The sequence below is a fragment of the Aulonocara sp. 'chitande type north' Nkhata Bay genome, linkage group LG3 (genome assembly GCF_057382095.1).
Source record: "Aulonocara sp. 'chitande type north' Nkhata Bay isolate Kocher_YH1m ecotype deep benthic linkage group LG3, A_spYH_male_GT1.1, whole genome shotgun sequence".
Classification (NCBI taxonomy): domain Eukaryota; kingdom Metazoa; phylum Chordata; class Actinopteri; order Cichliformes; family Cichlidae; genus Aulonocara; species Aulonocara sp. 'chitande type north' Nkhata Bay.
Genome location: NC_141346.1, coordinates 57506075 through 57529883, shown reverse-complemented (window position 1 = coordinate 57529883; position 23809 = coordinate 57506075). Strand labels below are relative to the sequence as shown.

Below are 23809 nucleotides of genomic sequence, written 5' to 3'. Positions count from 1 at the left end.
GATGGGTTTGCTTTCTTCTTCTGCTGCTGTTTATCCACATTGCTGCTGCTTTGCTGGGACTTTTTGTGCTCAGGACTTGCTGCTGTCTCTTTATCATGTTATTGCTTTGGAGCTGCATTCCTTATCTTCAGGGAGGAGTGAGCTCGCTTGTGAGGTTGAGAAACACATGGCACTGTAAATAAGTCAGCCAGAAACGTGTTTCCAATGATGTTAAACTATAACTTTCTTCCGACTGTTGCATGTGGAAAATTGATACAGGTCTGCTTTTCACCTGAAAGTGACAAACTAAAACATGTTCATTATTATCATCACTGCTTAATCAACACACATCTCTCTCTCTCTCTCTCTCTGTCTGTGTTTGTGTGAACAATCCTTTCTTAAAAGCAGAAAATGACATTGTAGTTGTTTTTCGGCTGATCAACACAAAACCTTTTTCCTATGATTATTTCTCTTCGTCTACAATGTAATTTGTCTCTTTTTCACTCTTTTTTTTTTCTTCACAATAGCTGGTGGTCTGCAAAATCACTGCTCTCACTCACAATCAGAGGCAATTACTTTTGCACAGTGCACAAAAACACTGTGATGTCAGACACATTCACACTCACTTTTTCATCTGCATAAATAAATCATATGGCTGGAGATATGTGCCATGGTGATCCATAAGCATGATCACCAGTTTATTTAATTATTTTTAATCCAACAAAACAAATAAACAAAAACATGATGCTGATGCTACACACACACACGAGTCAAGGTGCAGAAAAACTGCTCATGGAAACGCTGCACACTCTCTGTTTCCCTCTCTTTGAGTAGTTCTCAGACAGCTCTTGATCTGATAATGTGTAGCTTGCTCATCAGCTCAAAAAACAAAAACAAAACTGCAACGCGACATCACACAGTAGTTGCATGCTCTGCCCACAGTGGCAAAGTCTTACACTTACATATTCAACACAGCTTCTCCATCATGTATTTTTAGATGTTTCATACAGGGTTGAGCATATTAGTTGTTTTCACAGATGTGCTGTATATCTCAACAATGGCTCATAATAAGACGACAGTCTTTCACACAGGTCAAGTGCCTCTATGCACTTCATGAGTTTAAATATTTACCTATATCACTTCACCTCACATGTCATTGTACTGAATTTAAGCAACCACAAGCTTAATGTAGATTACTTTTAACAACTATCCACCTCAATTAAATCTATGGTCTGGCACACAGGCTGCTGTCGATCAGGGCAAGCTAAAGAATAAACATTGTGTCAGCAAGGGGTGGGGGGAAAGCCATTCACCAGAGCATATCTTAAGTGCTGCTGATGTGGGCTGGCCTTCTCCACAGCTCTCCAAGGCTGGTGTGTTTTCTGAAAACTTCTAACATTTGAATCTCTTCCATTTATAAGCCTGCGATTAACCGCACGGCTCAGGTCCGCGTGACCGCGCTCGCGTGAACCCGCGCAGCTGTGGAGCCGTCGCTCTCTCTCTTTTTTACATAAACACTTTGTGCTGCCAGGAGCAAAGTCCAGCACAAACGTCTGTCTCCCTCCGACTCACTCTTGGTTGCTTAGAAACCCATGATAACAACAACAGTCGGTGTCACAGACCACATGTTCTGTTCCGCACACACAACAACAACAACAACGACGACGACAATGACAACAACACAAAATAGGCCTACTGTCCAGCACAATCTGGACCCCGCGGAACTTCTCAACACCCCACTGAGCGGTGGCGAACTCACTACAGTACCCCACACAGCGGTCTGTATTTCGCCCCACTAAGACGGCGAACCAAAAAAAAGTTCGAACTGCGCAACTCTGCGACTTAATGCTTCTGTACAAAAAACCCCACTGAGCGGCTTTGTACATCGCCCCACTTAGACGGCGAATTTTAGCCCCACTAAGCGGCCACGGACAACGCCCCACTGAGCGGCGAAGACGTACAGTTATAGAGTTGGACTCTAAACTTACTCGGTGTTGCTTAGCGTGTAATATCAGCCTCGAATCCTGCCAATCGCCATTCATCGAGGAGAAAAGACATACAGCGAATCCACAGGAACTTCCTGGCTGACGTCATTCTTTCAGCGTGCCTCTCCTCCCCTCGGTGAATGCGATTCCAGGGCTCCGGCATCGAAGGACCAATTAATGTTAGGTTTGTAGCTTGAACCTATTCGCTGGAACGTTAAGACAATATAATTACACTGCAAGCAAGACGCAAGTAGGCAAACTTCTTCATGGTACTCGTGCACGGGAGAGAACCGGACAGGCACCGTTCCTTCGCTTGACCCCAGTAGCTCTCGTCCGTTCTCCCATACACTGTCCTTTTATTGAGGTTACATGAATATGCATAGGTTCATTAACATACGACGTCTACATACAAACAAAGAGTACCTTGCCTGTGTGTGTGTGTGTGTGTGTGTGTGTGTGTGTGTGTGTGGGGACTGCTGATCAAAGGGTCAAACATTCTTGGTCAGGAAGAGGGTAGCCTCCCCCTCACCCTAGATGGTTCATCCTAGATAACACGGTGAGGAAGTCCTGCAGTTCATCTAAACAAAGAGCACTTAGACTAGAACAGACGCAACTACGTTAATCCTACCATAAAATAATAAGACACGGTATGACCTCTCATGCTCCCAAAGTGCTGTCTAATACACACAAAGTTTGCAGACTATCAAGGATCAAAACCTCTACCAATCTACAACTAATTACAAAACTCTAAGCATATATAAGTAAATATTTCTAAGCATAAATGACAATCAACAATACAAATCTAACAGTTAGTTTATTTGATCTAAGACTTCAGTGCACGTTCGCAAAGATCAGCTGAAACAGATCGCTGGCACAGATCGCTCGCACAGGCTGGTTGGTTATTTAATGGTTTCAACTTAGTTTATTTTATCTTAAACTTCAGTGCACGGTCGCAGGGATCTGCTGACACAGATCGCTGGTTAGTTATTTAATGGTTTCAGCTTAGTTTATTTTATCTAAAACTTCAGTGCACGGTCGCAGGGATCAGCTGACACAGATCGCTGGTTAGTTATTTAATGGTTTCAGCTTTGTTTATTTGATCTAAGTCTTCAGTCCACGTTCGCAGGGATCAGCTGACCCAGATCGCTGGCACAGGCTGGTTAGTTATTTAATGGTTTCAGCTTAGTTTATTTGATCTAAGACTTCAGTGCACGGTTGCAGGGATCAGCTGACACAGATCGCTGGCACAGGCTGGTTAGTTATTTAATGGTTTCAACTTAGTTTATTTTATCTAAAACTTCAGTGCACGGTCGCAGTGATCAGCTGACACAGATCGCTGGTTAGTTATTTAATGGTTTCAGCTTTGTTTATTTGATCTAAAACTTCAGTCCACATTCGCAGGGATCAGCTGACCCAGATCGCTGGCACAGGCTGGTTAGTTATTTAATGGTTTCAGCTTAGTTTATTTGATCTAAGACGTAAGTGCACGGTTGCAGGGATCAGCTGACACAGATCACTGGCACAGGCTGGTTAGTTATTTAATGGTTTCAGCTTAGTTTATTTGATCTAAAACTTCAGTGCACGGTTGCAGGGATCAGCTGACACAGATCGCTGTCACAGGCTGGTTAGTTATTTAAATGGTTTCAACTTAGTTTATCATAAAAAACTTCAGTGCACGGTTGCAGGAATCAGCTGAAACAGATCGCTGGCACAGGCTGGTTAGTTATTTAATGGTTTCAACTTAGTTTATCTAAAACTTCAGTGCACGGTTGCAGGAATCAGCTGACACAGATCGCTGGCACAGGCTGGTTAGTTATTTAATGGTTTCGGTTTGGTTTATTTTATCTAAAACTTCAGTGCACGGTTGCAGGGATCAGCTGACACAGATCGCTGGCACAGGCTGGTTAGTTATTTAATGGTTTCAGCTTAGTTTATCTAAAACTTCAGTGCACGGTTGCAGGGATCAGATGAAACAGATCGCTGGCACAGGCTGGCTAGTTATTTAATGGTTTCAGCTTAGTTTATCTAAAACTTCAGTGCACGGTTGCAGGGATCAGCTGACACAGATCCCTGGCACAGGCTGGCTAGTTATTTAATGGTTTCAGCTTAGTTTATCTAAAACTTCAGTGCACGGTTGCAGGAATCAGCTGACACAGATCGCTGGCACAGGCTGGTTAGTTATTTAATGGTTTCGGTTTGGTTTATTTTATCTAAAACTTCAGTGCACGGTTGCAGGGATCAGCTGACACAGATCGCTGGCACAGGCTGGTTAGTTATTTAATGGTTTCAGCTTAGTTTATTTGATCTAAGACTTCAGTGCATGGTCGCAAAGATCAGCTGACACAGATCGCTGACACACGCTGGTTAGTTATTTAATGGTTTCAACTTAGTTTATTTTCTCTAAAACTTCAGTGCACGGTTGCAGGGATCAGCTGACACAGATCGCTGGTTAGTTATTTAATGGTTTCAGCTTTGTTTATTTGATCTACAACTTCAGTCCACGTTCGCAGGGATCAGCTGACACAGATCTCTGGCACAGGCTGGTTGGTTATTTAATGGTTTCAGCTTAGTTTATTTGATCTAAAACTTCAGTGCACGGTTGCAGGGATCAGCTGACACAGATCTCTGGCACAGCCTGGTTGGTTATTTAATGGTTTCAGCTTAGTTTATTTGATCTAAAACTTCAGTGCACGGTTGCAGGGATCAGCTGACACAGATCGCTCGCACAGGCTGGTTAGTTATTTAATGGTTTCAGGTTAGTTATTTGATCTAAGACTTCAGTGCATGGTCGCAAAGATCAGCTGACACAGATCCCTGGCACAGGCTGGTTAGTTATTTAATTGTTTCAGCTTACTTTATTTTCTGTAAAACTTCAGTGCACATTTGCAGGGATCAGCTAACACAGATCCCTGACACACGCTGGTTAGTTATTTAATGGTTTCAACTTAGTTTATTTTCTCTAAAAATTCAGTGCACGGTTGCAGGGATCAGTTGACAAAGATTCCTGGCACAGGCTGGTTAGTTATTTAATGGTTTCAACTTAGTTTATTTTCTCTAAAACTTCAGTGCACGGTTGCAGGGATCAGCTGACACAGATCTCTGGCACAGCCTGGTTAGTTATTTAGTGGTTTCAGCTTAGTTTATTTGATCTAAAACTTCAGTCCACGTTCGCAGGGATCAGCTGACACAGATCTCTGGCACAGATCCCTTGCACAGGCTGGTTAGTTATTTAATGGTTTCAACTTAGTTTATTTTATCTTAAACTTCAGTGCACGGTCGCAGGGATCCGCTGACACAGATCGCTGGTTAGTTATTTAATGGTTTCAGCTTAGTTTATTTTATCTAAAACTTCAGTGCACGGTCGCAGGGATCAGCTGACACAGATCGCTGGCACAGAAAGAAAACATCTCCCTGTCATTGGCTTTCATTTGAAAATGAAATTAGAATGACAACATGTTAATATGCTTGCAAATTATTTTAATGGGTTGATAAACATTTGTGGAAGTGCCGATGTAGGGCAGGATGCTTCCTACACCTGTGGCATGCACTTGTGTTTCTGTAAATGAATTGCTTGGACGAAGCGTTTTCCACAGTTATTACAGGGGAATGGTTTTTCTCCTGTGTGAATACGCTGGTGCATTTTCAAGTTCCCTAAGTGAGAGAACCTTTTTCCACACTCATCACAGGGGAATGGTTTTTCTCCTGTGTGGGTGTATTGGTGTCTTTTCAAAGGACTTCGGTGAGTGAAGGTCTTTCCACACTCTTCACAGAGGAATGGTTTTTTTCCACTGTGCCCAAACTGATGCACCTGAAGATGAACTAACTGGGCAAAGCTCTGGCCACACTGATCACAAGAATAGGGTTTTTGTCCAGTGTGCAGACGCTGATGGACCTTCAAACTTAATAGTGTTTTGAACATTTTCCCACACTGCTCACAGAGGTATCGTTTGGTGTGAACTTTTGTGCGCAGATCCAGCTGTTCTTCAGTTGAATCTACCCCCTTCTTATGGTGAGGTCTTCTTTGCATTTTCCCGGTCTGTATATAAAGAGAAAGAAGAGATGGACAGAGTAACAACAATCTACAACCATTTGATCTGATAGACTTCCTCCTTACAAAGACTGAGGTGTTGTGAAAAAGTGGAAATGGGAAATTACTGAAGAGTTGTTGTGTCCTTCTTTCATAAACTCCTCCCGCCAGGTGAGGGATGAAAAACGTGTTTGTAGTCAGAAGATGTTTTGATGCAGTCAGCATGCTCATTACCCCAACAATATTTTGCATATTAATTATACATGTTTTTTACCCATTTATATGTAACTTAAACAGGCTATTTACAAGTAAGCAAAGTAATCCTGTTCACACGTCACCAAATGCAAACACAAACCCACTATTCAACAACGGAAACTCTGTGCTTCCCCATCTGATTCCATAATTGGAGTCAGCAGGGAAACTGCAATTTTAGTGAAAGGTAAGTAAAAATATATCCTGGCTGTACCTGTAATGCCAAAAATGCTAAATTAACTGTTCCCCTGGCCCCTTTGGGAACATTTTTATGTCACTGTGAAGTTTACCTTTCACCTTCACATAAGATAAGATAAGATAAACCTTTATTAGTCCCACACATAGGAAATTTGTTTGTTCACAGCAGAAAGTGGACAGTAAAAAGTTAAGAGCAGCAAAGTCTACTCTTCATTCTATCAGAAACAGTTATCACAGCTCGTACATTTTCTTTTTACACATATATGTAAGCACTGAGCCAAATTTAGTAATGCCAACACATTAAAAGAACAACATTTGTCTCTTATGTATGATACATCTATATATACACTGTAACAGATACTTGTCTTTGAGTGAAGATTTAAGGTGATATAAATAAATAACTGCAACTTGAATCTTTACTGAAGCTCAGTATTTGACACAGAGTTCAAACTCACTGCTGTAATAACTAATAATGATTAATATAATAACTATAATATTGGCCATATTATAGTTACATTACCAAAGTGAGATGATTTTAGTCTCATGAACAACACTATCTAATTGTTATTTACTAGCTAATCTTAAAATGACTGTTCAGTACAGAAATGAAGCCCAACAATCATGTTTGTACAGTCCTGTGGTCTCAGCCTCAGATTCTTATCAAATCACACAGAGCTCATGTAGAAACAAATGTACAAAATATGTTCTCCTTCATTTCTGTCAAACAAAGCTGTATGAAACGTTTCCAAGCCTCGCACTTCCGGCCTTAACGGTCTTTGAGTACGCGGACCTTGAGGACCGTTAAGGCTGCGTACTTTAAAGCTGCAGACCCCGAATTGGGATACAGCCTTAACGTCGTTTTCCTTCGCTATTTAAATTCACAAGCACTACATAATCTCATAGTGCCACCTACCTGGCATTCCTCGGGATCAGCAGTTAATTTTCATGAGGCAATTTTAGGTGGGTTACACTTGGAATGCCATGTCTCTTCCTTATCTAATGTGTCACGTTAAAGTGACTTACCTCTGCCACTGTGAGCATTTGGCTGCTGGTGTTACTCAGTGAATCAGCTCTGACAAACATAAAGATAATAAGTTTAGAGAAAAATTATCCAAATATTGCCTTAAAAACAACAATGATGTTAAGACTTCTCATCCAAGCACATAAATGAAAAACAACATATGTACCTTTAAAATTTAGCTTGAAAATATGATTAAATACTTTAAAGTAGCAATAAGAAAGATAATCAAGTTAGATACTACAAATTTACAGACATTTCGTCTCGTGTTTGTGCCTAGTTTTAAAGATAAACTGGACCTGAAACATGAATTCAATTGAAAATAACACAATTAAAAGGAAAAAAAAAACACTGAATGTCCTTTGATTTACTAAAACTACCACTGACCACCAGTTTTTTTCTTACCCTTGGCATGTGAGGGACATTTGTTTTGGTCCTGCTTAATGCTTGCCTTCACTGAACTCTGAGAGATGCACCAATGGTTCCCATGGTATCCAAAGCTGACTCCACTTCATAAGGTTCCAGAAGTGAATTTAAAAATCAACACCAAGTATTTAATGAACCACAAATCCCAGCAGGATAACAACCACTGGTGTTTTTTCCTCCAAACTTTATTTATTCAAAGTCATAAACAAAACAAAATAATAACTAACAACGAAATCAAAAATGACATAAAAGAAATAAAACCCACTCAAACTCATTATTGAACAAAATCAGTTACATTTACATTTCATCTTGTCAGAATATAATACACACAGCATATTAAATTCAACAAGATGAAGGTGTTCATAGTGTATTTGTATTGAGTATTACATAAGATGTATGTAGTTTAAACTCAACTTAAACTCTAACAGATCAACAGATCATGCATTTATAACAGCTCTCCACACAGCCCTTTCTCTAGCATTTTATTTTCATTCATTTTCACTTTCATTAGCAGATGTAAAGAGGGTTTTTTTATATATATATCTTATTAAAAGCCCCTCTGATATGTTATATATATCTATAAAAAAAAATCTGTCTCGCTCATGTCTGCAGTAGGCTCACTTAGCATAGGGGGTCTAGCCTCAGGACCCTTACTGGATACAGACATCCCAGGCGGGAATGAAACTTGCGATCCTCGGCTCCAAAGGCCTGTAGATATATATATATATATATATATATATATATATGTCCAGCTGGGATAGCCTCCATTATCATTAATGGAGCTCCAGTGGAGAGCGTGCAGTCCTTCAAGTATCTCGGTGTCAACATCTCCTCAGACCTGACATGGTCTGCCCACATTCAGGTCCAGACCAAAAAGGCTAGGCAGTGCCTGTACAACCTACGACAACTGAGGAAGTTCAGGGTCTCTCCAGTGATCCTCAGGACTTTCTATACAGGTGCTGTGGAGAGATGTGAGAGATTTTGAAGGACCCATCCCATCTGTTGCTGGGATGGGACGGGTGCCCCCCACCCCCCTATTATCCTTAAGTGACTGAGACAGGACTCATTATCATATTCAAATCAAATCAAATCAAATCACTTTTATTGTCACATCACATGTGCAGGCACACTGGCACAGCACATGCGAGTGAAATTCTTGTGTGCGAGCCCCACAAGCAACAGAGATGTGCAAACACAACAACACAAACGAGCAAAATACAAGAATGGCCAACCTGAAACTAATAAATATATGTACAATATATAATAGTGTATGCATTTCTGGATGTGTATACTAAATATTTTCCTACGAGTGTGTGTGTGTGTGTGTGTGTGTGTGTATACACATTTTTACAAATTAAATAGTAAAAATAAATAAATAATAAAAATAATAAAATATATAAAATATACAGAGTTGAATATGTGCAAAACAAGTGGCATTTATATACAGTGTGTAGTGCAGTGCATATATTCTCATATCATCCTGATTCTTCTGGCCTCACTATAGCACATGACATTTTAACACCCTTCCCACACAATGTGCACAAGATGTAATTTTCCATATTGTTTTATTTTATTTTATTTCTATTTATATAATGTACATAACTCACCCACTTGCAACACATAATGTCCTCTTTGTATATACTCATTCACTGTATATAAAGTTCTGTCTTTCTCTTTTTTTCGTTGCACAGTCGAGGAGTGTATCAGGTCACATTTCACTGTGTGTTATACCTGTATAGCCATGCACGTGACAAATAAAGAATCTTGAATCACATTTACTCTGGGCCTTCTTGATGTGATGTTCTTCTGCTTCCCTGGCCACTGTGTCTGTAGGGATGGTGTTCACTCTATGTTGCAGCATCCTGGTGACACCCAGTATATGCTTCAGTGGATGAAGAGAGTCAAACATTAAATTCTGATCTGTATGCGTAGGTTTACGGTACACATCAACTTTTAAATGTCCCAGATTACTGATGAAAATCTCAGCCAAGATGAACAGAATCAACCTTTTAGGAGTGTGGATAAAAGTTTGTTAGGTTGCCAGCTGTGCCACGTTTTGATCTAGTTGCCAAACCTGGAAACCTACAATCCATCAGCCCAAGTGTTTCCTGTATAATCTGTTTATACAGAATAAATATTACAGAAAGAAGTATTTTCTGTTCATCAGAACATTTTGTCTCATCAAAATATTATTTGTCAGAAAAATGAAATAAATCCAATGAGTGAAATGGTCTAAAAATTATTTTAGACCATTTTAAATTCATCCATTTGCTTCAGCTTATCCTTTTCAGGGTTGCGGGGGGCACTGGAGCCTATCCCAGCTATCTTAGGGCAAGAGGCAGGGTACACCCTGGACAGGTTGCCAGTCTGTCGCAGGGCTACCACACAGAGACAAACAACCATCCGTACTCACATTCACTCATGGATTCACACTTATGGGCAATTTAGATTTTTCAATTGACCTATCCCCTCTAACTGCATGTCTTTGGACGGTGGGAGGAAGCCGGAGTACCCGGAGAGAACCCACACAAACATGGGGAGAACATGCAAACTCCACACAGAAAGATCCCGGCTTGATAGTGGAATTGAACTCAGGACCTTCTTGCAGGTAACTGTGCTACCCCATTTTAAATCACACTAAAATACTATTAGTGTATTTGAGTGCATTGCTGACCACTATTAATCATGTGCTTCATAACATGAGCCAAGGTGTGAAAAAAAGTGTGGGTCATTATCACCAGAGGTTTTGGGTGAAACCAGTGGCACCAGTGTCTGGCAGCCTCGCCTCTGTCAGTGCGCCCCAGAGTGGCTGTGGCTGCAATGTAGCTGCCATCACCAGTGTGTGAATGTGTGTGTAGATGACTGGATGTGTAAAGCGCTTTGGGGTCTTTAGGGACTAGTAAAGCACTATACAAATACAGGCCATTTACCATTTATATGAAAAAAGTGTGATGATCCTCTGCTCTCCATTACATTATTTAAATACAGTTCTTACAATATCATGTAAGAACACGTGATGATCATTCTCATTGAGTGGTAAATGGCCTGTATTCTTTACTAGTCCCTAAGGACCCCAAAGCGCTTTACATATCCAGTCATCCACCCATTCACACACACATTCACACACTGGTGATGGCAAGCTACATTGTAGCCACAGCCACCCTGGGGCGCACTGACAGAGGCGAGGCTGCCGGACACTGGCGCCACCGGGCCCTCTGACCATTGTGAATCTACACAATACTAGATTTAAATACATTAAATAGAAACAAAGAATAGTGCTGCGGAAACGACACACTCTTCACTAATCGGGATAATTTCAGAGTTTTCTTCAAAGTTTTCTTCTTTATCAATGAGTGATACACGTTTTTATTAAACATTTGAACATAATACAAGACAAACTCTCGTACAGGATATAAAGTCGGAGAGCTACATGTTTTGAAATACACGCAGACATACCAAGACATTTTTGACAGTTTCATGCTCCCAATTTTGTGGAAACAGTTTGGAGATGACCCCTTCCTGTTCCAACATGACTGTGCAGCAGCGCACAAAGAAGGGTCTAGAAAGACATGTATGAGCGAGTTTGGTATAGAAGAACTTGACCAGTCTACAGGGAGTGCAGAATTACTAGGCAAGTTGTATTTTTGAGGAATAATTTTATTATTGAACAACATCCATGTTCTCAATGAACCCAAAAAACTCATTAATATCAAAGCTGAATGTTTGTGGAAGTAGTTTTTAGTTTGTTTTTAGTTTTAGCTATTTTAGGGGGATATCTGTGTGTGCAGGTGACTATTACTGTGCATAATTATTAGGCAACTTAACAAAAAACAAATATATACCCATTTCAATTATTTATTTTTATCAGTGAAACCAATATAACATCTCCACATTCACAAATATACATTTCTGACATTCAAAAACAAAACAAAAACAAATCAGCGACCAATATAGCCACCTTTCTTTGCAAGGACACTCAAAAGCCTGCCATCCATGGATTCTGTCAGTGTTTTGATCTGTTCACCATCAACATTGCGTGCAGCAGCAACCACAGCCTCCCAGACACTGTTCAGAGAGTTGTACTGTTTTCCCTCCTTGTAAATCTCACATTTGATGATGGACCACAGGTTCTCAATGGGGTTCAGATCAGGTGAACAAGGAGGCCATGTCATTAGTTTTTCTTCTTTTATACCCTTTCTTGCCAGCCACGCTGTGGAGTACTTGGACGCGTGTGATGGAGCATTGTCCTGCATGAAAATCATGTTTTTCTTGAAGGATGCAGACTTCTTCCTGTACCACTGCTTGAAGAAGGTGTCTTCCAGAAACTGGCAGTAGGACTGGGAGTTGAGCTTGACTCCATCCTCAACCCGAAAAGGCCCCACAAGCTCATCTTTGATGATACCAGCCCAAACCAGTACTCCACCTCCACCTTGCTGGCGTCTGAGTCGGACTGGAGCTCTCTGCCCTTTACCAATCCAGCCACGGGCCCATCCATCTGGCCCATCAAGACTCACTCTCATTTCATCAGTCCATAAAACCTTAGAAAAATCAGTCTTGAGATATTTCTTGGCCCAGTCTTGACGTTTCAGCTTGTGTGTCTTGTTCAGTGGTGGTCGTCTTTCAGCCTTTCTTACCTTGGCCATGTCTCTGACATCACAAGGTGTGCAATAGCACACCTTGTGCTTTTGGGCACTCCAGTGATGTTGCAGCTCTGAAATATGGCCAAACTGGTGGCAAGTGGCATCTTGGCAGCTGCATGCTTGACTTTTCTCAGTTCATTGGCAGTTATTTTGCGCCTTGGTTTTTCCACACGCTTCTTGCGACCCTGTTGACTATTTTGAATGAAACGCTTGATTGTTCGATGATCACGCTTCAGAAGCTTTGCAATTTTGAGACTGCTGCATCCCTCTGCAAGATATCCCACTATTTTTGACTTTTCTGAGCCTGTCAAGTCCTTCTTTTGACCCATTTTGCCAAAGGAAAGGACGTTGCCTAATAATTATGCACACCTGATATAGGGTGTTGATGTCATTAGACCACACCCCTTCTCATTACAGAGATGCACATCACCTAATATGTTTAATTGGTAGTAGGCTTTCAAGCCTATACAGCTTGGAGTAAGACAACATGCATGAAGAGGATGATGTGGACAAAATACTCATTTGCCTAATAATTCTGCACTCCCTGTAAAATTGGGGTTCATAAAAATCCAAATGAACTCCCTTTGTGTAGTACATTCATATATAAATTTTTTAAGTACTAACCCCTGACAGTTTGCAAGCAGATCAAGCAGAATTTTTGGAGGTTGTTTATGATTATTTATTTAAAGTGATTAAGAAACATTCATAGAGTTCTTTATCTACACAAACACTGTATAGTACAAGAGGTTCTAGGTGGTATTTATCTTACTTAATGTTACATTAGGAGTTGCTGTAGCTCAAGAGGGAGAGCAGGTCACTTTGGTCAACAGCTACAGAAATACATTTTACTTTGGCTTTGATCCACTTTCAAGGAAATAAACATTCCATAAAAATTTTTCCTGTCATTACAGAACCTCAGTGACAATTTGCAGGATAAAATTTGTAGAGTAATTTTGAAATTTCAAGTTTGACCTGATGATGGCAGTGTTTTTTCACTTCTACACTGTCACCGTTACAAAAAAGTGCTTAACTCAAAAGAATCAACCATGTTGTGTGTACAAAAAACAGACAATGTTGCAAATAATTAATTTTAAATTATCTTTAGGTGCTTGTTATTAATAGCCTGTCACAAAACAGATCATTTGTTCTTAATTCTTTAAATTAATCTACAAAAATTCAAAATGTAACACAGTTTGGCAGGAAAAAATACTATTTTATGCCCAGTGATTCTCAAGCAGTCATTAGTCAAATCTTAGCATTTCCTGATATGGTGAGTAGAGTGTTCTAAAAGACAAATTGAAGAGACTGGAAAAGCGGAGAATTAAAGAAAAAAAAAAGTCGTCCTCTGGTTTAATATATTTCTTCAACATTAAATGATCCAGTGACAGTTGTCAGTATTCCCACTGCTGCACAGCAACAACAACTGTTGATCATTCATTCAGCAAATTTTATTTTTCAAATTGTTAACAAATACAGTTTAAAACATTAATTAGTCATTGTCAATTTGTGATTTGTCCTGTTCTCATTGTGTGACGAATTATGATGGCTGTTTGGTAGCCGTCTGCATACAATGCATACTCTCTCTCTCTCTTCATGTGTGTGTGTTTCTCTGGTGAATTTCGACAACAGTTTTATGTTAACATACAATCCTTAATATGTTTTATGTGTGTGTGTGTTTGTGTGTGGGGGAGGGGGGGAGGGGGGGGCATCACGTTAATCTAGCTAAGTGTAAACAGCAGTAAATACTAAATATTGAATGTTCTTGTGTAGCAAGCAGGACCGACAGCGCACAATGTGCTTGGAAATAGCACCAATAAAGGTGTAGTTTATGTCTATGAACAGTGACAGTGACTTCCTGACAAATAGACCACAGTCTGTCAGACCCGCCCCCCACCGGTCCAGCACCATCACACTCAGCACCGGGTCTCCACAAGGATGTGTTTTGAGTCCCCTCCTGTTTACGCTCTACACATCCGACTGCTCCCCTACCCATCTCTCAAACACCATCATAAAGTTCGCGGATGACACCACAGTGGTTGGACTCATCTCAAGGGGGGATGAGTCGGACTACAGAGATGAGGTCAACAGACTGACTGAGTGGTGTTCAGTTAACAACCTCCAACTGAACACCACGAAAACTAAAGAACTTATCTTGGACTTCAGGAAGGGCAGAGCAGACCCGGCCTCACTTTACATTCACGGGAGCTGTGTGGAGAGGGTACACTCCATGAGGTTTCTGGGTGTGCAGATATCTGATGACCTCTCCTGGACTGCAAATACTACAGCGGTGGTTAAAAAGGCCCAGCAGCGTCTCCACTTTCTGAGAGTGCTCAGGAGGAACAACCTGGAGGAGAGGCTGCTGGTGACATTTTACAGAGCCACCATAGAGAGCATCCTAACGTACGGCGTAACAACATGGTATGCAGGGTGCTCAGCTGTGGACAGGAAAGTACTGCAGAGGGTCATCAACACAGCCCAGAAGATCACTGGCTGCTCTCTGCCCAGCCTGGAGGTCACTGCAAACTCTCGGTACCTCAGCAGAGCTGGTAATATCATCAAGGACCACTCTCACCCCAGCAACCAACTGTTTGAACTATTACCGTCAGGCCGACGGTACAGGTCACATAAAACCAGGACAAACAGATTCGGGGTTGACTTCTTTCCCAGAGCTATCACCGTAGTAAATAAGCACAAAAACAATTGAACCTATTCCATACCGTCACTGTCATTATATTATGCTGCTATTCATACTGTCATTATATTATGCTGCTATTCATACTGTCATTATATTATGCTGCTATTCATACTGTCATTATATTAATGCTGCTATCCTGTATATATTGTACATACTATTGTTTGAGTACTTATGATTGGTTTTTTTTGTACTTTTTATATCTTACATTTATATTTATTATTGAAACTTGCACCAAGGGAGTGGCACTCCAATTTCGTTGTACTCTGTACAATGACAATAAAGGCTATTCTATTCTATTCTATTCTATTCTACAGCTGCTGGATGGGATTAGCATGTCATAGCTATCTACCAAACTGCTAATTGGGGGATTTCAGGCCATCTATGGATCATTTTTGCTAACTGTTTATTCAGCTTAGGCTCAAAGAGCTGCAGCCTGTGCCCTAGCTGTCATAGGGCAAGAGGCGTGGTCCACCTGCACAGGTGAGCAGTCCATCACAGGGCCAACAGAGAGAGACAGAGAAGCACTCTCTCACATCCACACCTACAGCCAATTTAGAAGCACCAATGAACCTAAGCAGCATTTCATTGGACTGTGGGAGAACATCCAACCTCCACAGAAAGGCCAACAAGCTTCAACCTACAACCTTCTTGCTTTAAGGCACTAGTGCGAACCACTTTTCCCCATTTCAGCCCAAATCCTGCATCTTCCTGTTTCTGACTCCAGGCCAGCTCCACTAACACTTTCTCATCAGACACTGCCACCTAGTGGAGGAAGTCTTAGTTCCATTTGAAGCTTCAGATTACAGTTAGTTCCTTTACAAAGAGGTGGAGGTGGTGGGGCCACAGCACCATCATCACTGAGTGCCATAGGACACTTAACCTTTGTTTCCATATGCTGGGAACTTCCTGTTGTTCCAAGGAGGACTGGAAAATGTGTGAAAATCTCCCAGTCAGTTCCTCACAGCACACTTCAATCATTTCCCTCCCACAGCATCAGGACCAGGGCTTTTTCTCTCTTTGGTCCCACTAAGAGATTTCCACACAAACACCTCATCAGTGGGACTCTCAGAGCTACCAGCCCTTTGCTGCAATCACAAAGCTCTTCATTGAAATCAATGATATCAAAGCTGGAATCAAATGAGTCCAAGTCTTCTGCTGATTCAGCATCACATTCATCTTTGCTCCTTGTTCTGCATCCCCACCATGGACTTCATTCCTTTCCAAGCCAGCCTTGAGTGTCCTTTATTCAGCTCATCCTCTGCTTTACTTTTACACCTGATTTTAGCTGCTTTATCTCTCTTTCAACAAGTTTCTGTGCCTCAATCTTTTTCTTTTCTCCCTCATAACAAGACAGCTTCTTCTGCCTGAGAACATGTTGGAGTGATTTACTAATCCAGGGCTGCTTATTGGGGAAAATACTTCCTGTTTTCAAAGTACTCCCCATTTTTCCCAGAAAGAAATGTAAGTAGAAATCGATGATCTAAGTGAGAACATGAGCCTTTATAAAGTCCCAGTGGGTGCAGTCAAAGCAGTCCCTCAGTCCCAGTATAGAGTCTTTGGTCCAGACTGGAACAACTGTGTGCCCAGTTTGAGCTCTCTTCAGTGCTGTGACCTGACAGACCCAGAGGGGCCATCACATCACATTTAGAAGCTCCCCTAATGGAGCCACAACACATGTCCAACACTTAGTCTGTCTTGTTGGACCAACTGGAAGAAATGATTCAAGGACTTAGTCACAGAACAGAGATTCAAATCTCCAAAATCCAACTGGCTGCATCAGGACATATAGTCTGAAACTCTGCACAGTTTCCTGTTTGAAGCTGCTTCCTGTTGGCTTCAGCTGTTTGGAGTTTCCATTTTCTAAACTTCTACATTCTGAACCTTCTTCAGCTCTGAACAGATGATGAAACACTGAATGATTTCAAGCTCACACTTTGTCTAATAAACTTACATCTTTCATTCTTTATACAGATTTAGTCGCTGTGGTTTGTCAGAGATCAGCTGTGATTATCTGGCAGCAGCACTGAAGTCCAACCCCTCCCATCTGAGACAGCTGGACCTGTGGGACAACAACCTGAAGGATCCAGATGTGAAGCAGCTGTCTGATCTTCAGAGTCCAGACTACAGACTGGAGACTCTGAGGTCAGTAGAGTGATGGAGTGAGTGGGTGGTGCTGTCAGCAGTATTGTACTAAACACAGTCAGTATGAAACAAAGATCCAGTGTTTCCTGTAAAGCTGCCGCTTCTCAGTGAAGCTGTGAGAGGAGAATGGTGACAGGCTTCAGGATTGGACACAAACACTTCCTGTTTCTGACCTTTATGGTCACCATAGTAATGGCTGACACGCTCTGATCAAACACTGTCAACAGCCAATCAGCTCTCTGAACAAAGCAGCACGCAGACCAATGACTGCATTCATTTCCAAGTTTAAAGCAGTGAAGAACACAGTCTGTAGGTGAGGAAGAATTTAGTGAGAGCAGATGTTTGGATGGAATTCCTCCAGTTAACAGCTGGAACTGTCCATCTGGATTGTTGGGCTTGTTGTTGGGGTTCCTACAGAGCTCAGAGTGGACACACCAAGGTTCTTCTAATGAATGAAAGTCCAAACTCAAACTAGGAGGGAAAAACATTTTCATCAACTTCAATAAAAATCCAAAGATTAGAAAAAGTGAAGCAACAATGAGTCCTAGTACAGTCCCAGCGCTGAAGTCCCTGCTGCTCTTTATACTGGATGTGCTGCATCACTGACTGACAGCTGATGAAGAGTCTCTGGAAACACTCGTTTATCTCCTCTGCTCTTCCTTCTTCTCTCTGCAGGTGGAGGATATGATGGTAAACAGGACGGTGTGTGTGCTGAGAGAGGAGGAGCTGTGTCCTGATGATCCAGAGAGGTTGAAGCAGCAGCAGCTTGTGTGTAGAGACGCTCTGACTGGGCCATGTTACTGGGAGGTGGAGAGGAGAGCTTCATCCAGCAGTGACTGACAGAGGAATGAGAAGAAGTGCAGATGACTGTCAGTGCTGCAGAGTGAACTGCTCTGAGAACAGCTCCACTGTCAGACACAATGTAGAGTCCAGCATCATCCCTGTGTGTCCCTCTGGATCTGACAGAGGATCATCAGTGTATCTGGACTGCTCTGCTGCTGCGCTGTCCTTCTACAGTCTCTGCACAGTCTCTGTCTGACTCTGGCTTCAGACCCTCCTGGATCAAACTCACCTGGAAAGACTTTCAAACATCACTCAATAGATTTGAATACAGAATATATTTGATATATACTGTAGATGTACTGTAGAGTTGCAGTTTGTCACTTGTAAATACAGTCTGTGAGCAGCTATGAGCTGAAAGATCTTTCTAGAAACACGAAATGTTTTCACTCTTCTGTTGCTTTTTCAGTTCATTTTATTAGATAGTTAAGTTTGAAACAATAAGTAGTTGAAATATTAAGAAATAATACATAAGAAATAAATAGTAATCCATGTTTGTTGATTAGATTTATATGTTTAAATGTGTTATTTGTGCTAATTGTGCAATTATAGAGGAACCTTTTCTAAAGTTGTGTTGTGGCTAAGAGGGCATTTTTTGGCTGTCACACTCAGCAAGCTAATTAAGAGACGAGCCACGAGGTTTGCACGTCTGCAGAAAGATAAATAAAGAGTGCCTTTTCTGGACATCCCCACCGAGTAAAAATGAAAGTTTATTCCCTTTGAGTGAGGCCAATGAGGTAAATGTTTTGTTTATTATCGTTGTATGTAAATGCACGAGTTTTGCATGGTATTCAAGTGCAATAGCCGCAGTGTGAAGTGTAATGTGTACTTTATTGATCATTTTGTTGGAATGTTTCGTTGTATATAATGCTTAAGGACTTTAGTAAGAATATTCATTTAAGTTTGTATTTCCTTTTAGTTCTGACGGCATTGTATCGGCTGTGGTTGGACATCATTACATGTTAAGACATGTGGAAGAATCCTCCTGTCCGAAATAAATGTCAGTTTAAACACAAAGAACAAGTTGAGCTTTATTAAGACTCGAGGGGAGTAACAATGATCATTGTTCTGACAGCATTTTGAGTGGGAACAGTTCAAAGTTATTTACTGATTGAAACGAGCTGAATGTTTCTGTGCACGATGAAGAAGATCAGCAGCAGCAGCTCAGCTGATCAATGAGTTGACATCTATCAGTCGTTTCATGAGATGAAGTCATCAGCAGACATTTGTTCTAACTGTGTGATGAATGTCAGAACGTCAGGGCTCTGCTTTAGTCACTACTTGATGATCATTGGCTCATTGTTGAATCCAGTGGCCCAGTCTGACCTCTGAGGAGGAAACACATGTTTACTGAGTGAATCGCTGCCATTAGGAACTAGTTTTTCATATCACAGCCTAGAAATCACACAGGACCATTTCTGCAAGTGAAAAGTCGTGATTGGAGGAAAATAATTGTATCGTTTGTGCAACTGTTGTTTGTAAATTAAGAATTGTCCCAACTACATGTGCTGCTGACCTTTGACCTTTTCTTTAGGTGCACAGAGGCCAGAGGAGTCTGTGGAAACATCCAGAACTGAGGCAGTGCTACAGATGTCTTCAAATAAAGTGGTGTATTATCCATGGATGCGTTCCATTCCTGTTCAGACCTGCTCGCTGTCAATGGGCTTCATTCCCAGTGTTGGGGAGTAACGGAGTACATGTACCGCCGTTACATATTTAAAATACAAATATTTTTGTTGTTGTTGTTGTTGTGCTAAGCTAACAGGCAGAATGCTACAGGCATAGCCCTAACGAATGTAGCCTCATGGGCAGTGTAGTCCGTGCTGCAGGGAGAATGGACTGCCATACCCGTCTGTGAGCGCGAGGAGGGAGAAAAAGGAGAGTGGAAAACTACGAGTTGTCATCGAGCAGAAACGGGAGCTGGAAGCATGTAAATATAATAATAACCACTGCAGCCAAGAAGAGTGCCTGACGAGCCCAGTTGTAATGAGCTATTAAGACTCGACTGTACGCTGTGTTCGTGTTTTCCTCCGAAACAATAAGCTCCGTTGGAGCAGCCTTTCAACGCCTCTCTCTGTCTCTCGCTAGCAAACTTGACCCAGTCAACAAAGTAATTTTTCGGCTCCGAGCCCGACACGGACCCCGACGTATTAGCCAGAGGTCCCTAAATCACATTCATGTAGTTGTAAACAGCATGATAATATATTAAGTAATCCAAAGTATTCAGAATACGTTACTCTCATTGAGTAACGTAACGGAATACGTTACAAAATACATTTTGGGGCATGTATTCTGTAATCTCTAGTGGAATACATTTTAAAAGTAACCTTCCCAACACTGTTCATTCCATTTCAGACTGCCGGTGGTCGGCTGGAATCCAAACTCAACATGGCTCCTGTGTTAGAAGAGCCTCTGATTTTAAAATATGCACATTTAATAGTTTCTTTCCAACACTATGGAGCTACCAGCCCAGTATATGTAGCCCACAGTAGATGGAGTTATCAAGCTGCACTGACAAACATCATGACTCATGTAATCTCTACATGTGGACCTTTCACAGATGGATCCAAGTGCAGATTCAACTCTGCATTACATTTGACTTCAGCTGTTACACACTTTCATTTTCTAGCTGTGTCACTTCCTGCTTTTTGGATCAGATAGTTTATCCATGTCCGCAAATGTTTGGCTGCATATTTTTATCATCTATATTTTCCAGTCTTCATACAGCCGATATTTCATGTGAACTCCAATATGCCACCTGCCATCACGTTTTCAGGGTTCATTCAGTGTTGGAAATGTAGGACAAACAGCAGCACATGTTCTCTAAATGTTTGCAGTAATTTTTAAATGAAGCTGATAGTACATGAGACATTTTCCACATTTATTGTCTTTGAACAGAGAATAATAAAGCCATCAAACATATACAGGTTTGTGCAAATACAAATGCCTGTGGTGCATTTGATGACCTGCAGAGGAGAACAAGTCGGGCTTTTCAGCCCTAACACAACCTCTTTGTTCTCAATACTACAAAACCTTAAAAGGCTGATATGCAAGTTTGCATGAATCACCAACACAGTTGTATTTTTTCTACTATAGTTATATTTAAGGTGATCAAATATCTGCTGACTGATTAGATCCAGTATCTATTACAGATGAACTGGATATCACAGCGCATGCTGTTAATCCGTCATATCAAACTAAACAGTGTTGCTGGTGTAAATATCCTCCAATAAAGTCAGATTGTTGTGATTATGCTTCATTTTTATGTACTGGGGTATCAATGACCCCCACGCTGCCGCAGCAGCGCCTGTGCGTGGCCCCCAAGTGCTACGTTTTCTTTCCCGATCCCCTGACGAACCCATTAGAATCGCTCTGGGGCACTCTTCGACCCCAAATGATCGTTCTGTTTTTTTCATTCTCATTCACCTGTCTCTACTGAGGGTGGGGTACTTTGGGACCCCCGGGGTCTGGGGCTGCCCCGAAGGGGAGCAGGGGGCATATAAGTCTGTGGACGGACCTGCGCTAGGTTCTTCGGATCACAATGTTATTCATCTCCTCCCTGCTTACAGATCTGTGATTAGGAGGGAGAAGGCCTGTGTGAAGCGGACTAATGTCTGGACAAAAGACAGTTGTGTTGCCCTTCAGGGGTGTTTTGATTGCACTGATTGGTCCTTGTTTCAAGAGAGCACTTCTGATTTGGATGAACTCACTGATGTGGTGTGTAGCAAAGACTCTGTGATTCCAGTCAGAGAATTTAAGACTTTCCCTAATAACAAACCGTGGCTCTCTAAAGATATTAAGGATCTGATACTTAAAAGGAAACTTGCTTTTAACGAGGGAGACGTTCCCACTATGAGAATATTGAGGAAGGAGGTGAGGGCTGCACCCTCTGTCAGAGTCAAAGTCTTTAGGTCTGTAAGGGATATAATACTCTTCATCTTTGCCTGACTGCCTCTTTTTCTTGGTCTTTGGTCGCTCTTCGCCATCTTCCTGCTGACCTCTTCTTTTACCACCTACCATCTCTGAAAACACCCCCTGGTGGAAATAGAAAGAATTACATGGTACAAAGTGACAAAACATGATACAGAGATCCTACTATCTTCCTCTTCTAGTTTGTATACAACATCATCTACATCAAAACTGCACTTTATTTTGCTTCTTCTTTATCAGACAGCACAAACAACTTTCTCATTTTGACTCAAATATTGGTTTTGAATGAAAATTATGCAACAATCCTGGGTGTTTATTCAACTTGTGAGCAGGTTTTCTAATCCACCGTACTATTATTATTGACACTAATACATGTTCGTGCTGCTGGCGAACTAATAAACTCAAGAGCATATAGCAAAGCAAAAAAGTGAAAAGTAGGTCTTGCCTACATAAATAAACATAAGACAGTTGTGAGACTTTGACATAGTAACATGTGCAGTAATATTTACACCTGTGATGACATCTCACAAGCATTAGCCTTATTTTGAAACCAAGATTGTTTACACAGAGTTTGTAATTGCAGAGAAATGCTCCATTTATTTTGGTCATTTCATTTTTGAGCAGGAAGCTCACCTTTTTTGTTATAGCCTTTATCTGAATAGAGAGTTTTCCAATTAAATACATATTCTTTAAATAATGTTCCCTCTTATAAGAAGTAGGATAATTAAATAAAAAAATAAAAAAAACGTATTATACCTCTATCACTTAGAAAAAAACCCTGTTTTTTTTCTGTTGTCTGTTATATAACGTTAGTGATGCTCGTTTCAATTCATTTCTTAATCAGCTAAACAAGTCAGTTAAGAAACAGTCAAATATTAAGTTAAATTTGAAAACGGTTTAAAAAAAAACATCCCCATTCCAAAATGTCACATGACAATCTCATTGGCTCACGGAGTTATGATGTCACTACACTTTGATCTTTTGAAGTTTTTCCTTAAACAGGGGTGAGAAACAGCAGTTTTTTAGTTCGTGTCTTCGCAGCATTTGTGTTTGCAGCCTTCACACGTTCACCACAGAAACTTTTGGAAACCTTTGCAGAGTTGTCGTGTACAACCTTCAACATGTATCCAACAAGACACCAACTGTTGGGGGAAAGCTCTGCAAAAACCCAGGAGAAATAAAGACACAATGAGACAAAGTTACTTTTTATGCTTTAACGTGCACACGGGTAAGCTGTTAAGAACAACTCACACCCATGAACAGAGGCTTGGCATTTTTATAGGCACAAATCACAGAGACGGTGAGAACAGGATAAGAAAATAATAAACAGATAAAATAAACAACTCCATATGTGGCGCTAGTCTCGTCAGCAGAGAGCTGGGAGAAAGATAAAATAATCTAAAACAATATGTCCCAAAACAATATGTCTTCGCTGGGAAAGTCTAAAAGGATAATTCTAAACTAATCTAACCATAGACAAAGGGCATCTTTGTACATTTAAAAGAAGGTAAAGAAACATAGAATCATTTTCCACTAACATATTCCCTCCTGTTTTAACTTATTTTAAATGTATACAACAATTGTCTGTAAAGGTTATTTATTAAGTATCTTTAGCAATTTTTTAATTGTCAAAATGTCAGCATAGCATAAATGTAAATCATGTGGTCTAAAGAATGA

General features: G+C 40.9%; 1 long non-coding RNA gene across 1 annotated transcript; it reads right to left on the bottom strand.

Annotated features, from left to right (window-relative positions):
* Positions 1–5434: 5434 nt before the first annotated feature.
* On the bottom strand, positions 5435–8318 carry LOC147336272 (uncharacterized). Its single transcript, XR_015128258.1, has 3 exons — positions 7865–8318; positions 7465–7513; positions 5435–6000 (listed from the first exon to the last, which is right to left on the bottom strand). It is a non-coding gene; the product is annotated as an uncharacterized LOC147336272 (long non-coding RNA).
* Between the last annotated feature and the right edge of the window lie 15491 nt (positions 8319–23809).